Source organism: Molothrus ater, chromosome 18 (assembly GCF_012460135.2).
Source record: "Molothrus ater isolate BHLD 08-10-18 breed brown headed cowbird chromosome 18, BPBGC_Mater_1.1, whole genome shotgun sequence".
Classification (NCBI taxonomy): domain Eukaryota; kingdom Metazoa; phylum Chordata; class Aves; order Passeriformes; family Icteridae; genus Molothrus; species Molothrus ater.
In genome coordinates, this window is record NC_050495.2 from 3,407,492 (window position 1) to 3,412,228 (window position 4,737).

At 42.7% G+C, this 4,737-nt stretch overlaps 1 long non-coding RNA gene across 1 annotated transcript; it reads right to left on the bottom strand.

Annotated features, from left to right (window-relative positions):
- Positions 1 to 1,624: 1,624 nt before the first annotated feature.
- Positions 1,625 to 4,309, bottom strand: LOC129046869 (uncharacterized). Its single transcript, XR_008508676.1, has 2 exons — positions 4,023 to 4,309; positions 1,625 to 1,685 (listed from the first exon to the last, which is right to left on the bottom strand). It is a non-coding gene; the product is annotated as an uncharacterized LOC129046869 (long non-coding RNA).
- Between the last annotated feature and the right edge of the window lie 428 nt (positions 4,310 to 4,737).

The following is a 4,737-nucleotide window of genomic DNA, read 5'->3' on the forward strand; positions in this document are numbered from 1 at the left end:
GGCGCCGCCCCGGCTCGCAGGAGGCGGAGCGGGGCGGGCACAACGTCTGCGCCCGCCGGGGCGGGGACTGCACCAGCGGCAGCGGCACCGGCGGTGCCCCCGAGCTCCCCGCGCCCCCTCCTCTCTCTTTGTCCGCCCCCCGCTTTGTTCGCCCCGCGGCAGCCGCAGCTCGGGGGAGGGAGGAGCGGCCGTGCCCCGGCTCGGGGTGACCCCGCCGCGCCCGGTGGTCCCGGAGCCGCCGCTGCGGCACAGCCCGGCTGGGTGGGAGGGGGAGAGGGTGGGCACAGACGGGGAGGTGTGAAGCACATCGCTCTAGTGGGTGAATAACTTCACTGTCTGCTGCTTCGCTCCATTTTCCTTTTGTCCTGATGCCCAGAAATTCATCATGCAGAAATTTATTATCCCAAAGTACTGAATATTTTTATTTTCATTGTGTTTGTGAAGCAACACATTGGAAGCTGGCGTTATCCCACCACTAAAGTTTAAACAGCTGGAGCAGCAGCTCTAATGCCATCATCAACCATTTAATGCCGATTTTCAAGGCTGAATCAAACAGCTCTGCTCCACTTCTTCCCCTCTTGTAACGAGGCAGCGGAGCCCAGCCAGAGCTGGCCCATCACCACCGAATTCCTCACAAAGCAAACCTCGGTTTGCAGCCTCGTAGCTTGTTGGGTTTCTGCATGATGCCATTGGAACAAAAGGGTGATGAGAAAGCAGTTCCATTGCTGGGGACTGATTGCAATTTGTTTCGTTTTGGCTTTGTTCTTTGGCATTAATCCAGCACGGTAAAGCACAAAATGGTGTGATGCACTCCCCCAAATAATAGGTTTCAACTACATCAGCATTTAGCAATGTTTGTTAGAATTTCACTTCCTAAAGGTTACACACAATCTCTTGCCATGGCCATTATATGGTGAAACAAAATTTGAATCCATGTACAGCCACCCCTCTTTCTCCCTGCAAAATTTGATAAAAGTTTTGCTAAATAAGGACTTCAGGATTTAAACATTCGGTTCTATTCACAAGTGCAGAGCCAGCAAAGGATTGCTTTTTAAAAAAAAGATATGACCTGACAGCCCCTAGCTATGGAAATAATCCCACAAAAATTGCAGTAAGGGTAGAAACTGGGGAGTTGTACAACTTCACAGAACACTTGCCTAAAATATCTGCTGGCTTGAGAGCTACAGTGGTGAACCTCTGAGCTTCTTTCTGGCGGTGCAGATTTGAGCTTTCTGTACTGATCTGATGCTAACGTGGAATGGGTTTTTCTCTAAGTGTATCTATCATTCTCCATCGTTAATTTGATGTTTTGTCTCTCAGTTAATTTGCCACCATGTAAGTCCATCTCAAATGCTTGCAGTTCAGTGCACAGCATTAAATTTGTATAAACGATATCAGACTGATGCATCTAGGACACAGCGCAGCCACTACAAGACAGCTTAAAGATGAAAACTAGAAGCTGCAACTTTGTACTGTTATTGTAGAACTTATCATGTGGGAGCAGTAACAGTGGGGAAATAATGGATAAAATATGTTTAAATCTGTAAATATTTTGATTCACTCCCTTGTAAAACTATGGTAAAAATGTTCTGGACAAAGGCAGGAATTGAGACTGTCACACAGATCAAGAGAATGTGCCACTGTTTTTTCCAGTTATTTCCTACTGAACAGACAGCTTCAAGATCCTGTAGGAGAAAAAGAGAGTTTGTTATCATTCTTTGACCAGAACCAACTTCATACCATGAAAATGTAGCTTTGGAGCAACTGCAACTTCAGTTCATCCCAGCTGGAAATGGCTGACAGCCCCTGGGTACCAGTCTGCACCTGCAGGGCACAGCCAATTTGTAGGAATCGTTGTAATAAAAGATCCTGGTACTACAAACCACACTCTGTACAGGATTAGCTGTGATTGAAAGCCAGAATATCTTTGATTCCAGTCCTGGTGGCTGTTTTCTGATCTGCATGATCAGATCAGTCAACAAATAATATACATTTCATATTTTCATAATTCCATGAGAACAGGAATTGCTGGATGCTCCAGGGAAATTCAGGATGCCAACATAACTACTGGCATCCTGGCCACAAGTACAAGGCTCACTTTGAAATTAGGATTCTCAATAATGTGGGAACACCAGTTGCAGTTGTTTCTGCCCTTTTTCAGATTTGTGAAGGCTCCAAGGTTGTTGAAGCTTTCTAAAGAGCTAAAATGTTGTCCTTTGAATGTAAGGATCTCTTGACAGAAGAAATCCATTTTTTTATTTAATGGGATGTATTCACCCAAGTACAAGAATTCTGAGAAAAGATTTTTTTTTCCATCTGAATGATCTCTTCAATATGCACATCTGGCAATTCCTATACAGAACTGATGGTCACATCTGCTACAGAAAAGGCAGCTAATTGCTTTTTTTTTTAATCTCAGAAGTGCTGCTTCAAAAATCCCAGCACTTGCACTACTATTTTCTGTAGTTTCTTTTCTGTCAAGGCTGCTTTTCACTGCTAATGTACTTACTGCTTCCCTTCCCCAGGTCAGCCAGACTACCCAGCAGCAATAAAAGAAAAAGCTCTCCAAACCCATGTTCTCTGGTGGGCTACTCAAGCAATTTTACATTATTTGTTCTACCCTAGCATGGGTAAACAGTGGAGAGCAGTATTTGAACAAATTAAAAAAGAATCCTTTCTGCATTCTGGTTTAAACAAGATACTTAAATTAACAGTAATGTTCCTCTTGCTGAGTGTTTAATTTCCCTGATAACTGAGGAACCAGTCTATTAATAAAGATGCAAATGATTCCAGCACTTATGTAAATAGCAATAAAAGCTGAATTCTCACCTACAGCAAAGCAAAGCAGAAGGATTTTGTTCCTATTGAGTGCTGCATTCTAAAGAAGGGGTAAATAAATTTTCATTCAGTCATGGGTCACAACTAAATACATGTTGCAAAAAATCTTACATAACATCTCTGCTGCTGTAGTTGTCTGAAGTCTAGGAAGTGTCCAATTGTCACACAGTAATTACCAGGCTATTAAACCCATCCTGTTTTCTAAAAGCTGCTCCAGGAATCACGACCAATTCCTCCCTCTGACTCATCCCCTCCCACCCCCCAAAAAGGAGCAGTGACTCTGCACTGTGCTCAGGAGCAGCAGCAGCACTCTTCAGTGGCTCTCCCTTCCCAGGGGCAGCGCAGCCATGGCACAGAATGAAGGTGCTACGGGCTTCCATGGCAACTGAAGCACTTGCATTACATTGGAGCTTTTTCCTCCTCTTCATTTCTCTTTTTTTTTTTTTCTATTTCCCCAGCTATGCTGCCTCACAGAGCTTGCAGTGAAATAATTATTTTTAGCAGCTACCACGTCTTTCAGATATCTTCTAGAATCTCAGCTGTTTCTCTTTTCTTGATGTTTTGAGCGCTGTGAATTGGGTTATAAAAAATTTAGAGTCGGGAATTTGGATCTTTTTAAGACACAACTTCCCACCTGACTGATACTCAGAATATTTTGCAGAGATTTGATTTTTTAGACGTGCATGAGCATTTTAAAATATTTCTGGTGTTCCAAGTGCTGTAAATAAACACGAGGGCTATGCCAACAGGAATCTGTGGGAAAATGTGAGTGATGCCTGCTCATGCTATACCCACCTCGTTACAGATTTTATTACTCATTCATTTTAGTAAGCTCTAATCTAGGCTATGATGCCACACCCATCACCATGGGAATGGCACTTAAAAGCACCCAAAATACTTTGCTATTCAGCTTTTCCTTGGGATTTAAGAGTGTGATCTGATTGCAGTTTCAATATACAAAACCCATTTGAGTAGTTACAGCTGACAGATTAAAAACCTCACTAATTACACACATCTTCAGTGCAACAATATGTAGCACTTGATAGAACAGTGAATTATAGATAAATAGCTAAGAGATGCAGATGAATGAATTCCTCATCATGAGACAAGCAGCAGAGATAACTGCCCATCCCTAATTAACTGTGTCTTACAGCACAGGTAAATACAGGAGGAGTTTTACTTACTGGTTCACTTTTCTCACAGCATTATCCATGCTGACTGCCACCTCCAAAGAAAGGACAATTCCAAAGAGAAGATTTAAAAGAACAATTTAAAGATATACCTGAGCACTCTCAGAGAATTTTGTATTATTATCCTTATTTGAAATTAAATTATTAAAATTAAATCCAGAAAATAAACAGTCACTGCCTGCTTTCCTGAGATCAAAACATATCATAAAAATATTATCTTAAGAAATAAAATAAGCATTACAGGAACATTTATAACACTGCAATTTGAAAGACAAAAGAATAACAGTACTTTAGTCACAACTGTTTTGCTTATCTGTTGTGACCAATCAATTATGTGGAAGGGTGATTGAGCATGGACCATACAGAGCACTGAAAGGCTCTAAGCACATAAAGATGATTTTTATCTTGTGTGCTCTTCTGCCTTGCTCACAGAAACCACCAGCACTGCTCAAGCTTAGGCTGCACGTCCTGCTCAAGCAGCAGCATTTCCTAAGAGCCATTAAAAGCAGGTCTTTAAGGTGTGGTGAGAGAACTGCATGTTTCAAACATGAGCTGCACAACACACCCAGAAGGTGTGCACTGGCAATCATCACCTCCTGCCCTGCATCCCTTGATCATCCACGTGGCAATGGTGCAGCACACAAAGGCTCCTGGAAACTGGCATTACTGGCTTTTAACTCCATGGAAGGAGGAGGAGCAAACGTGCCAG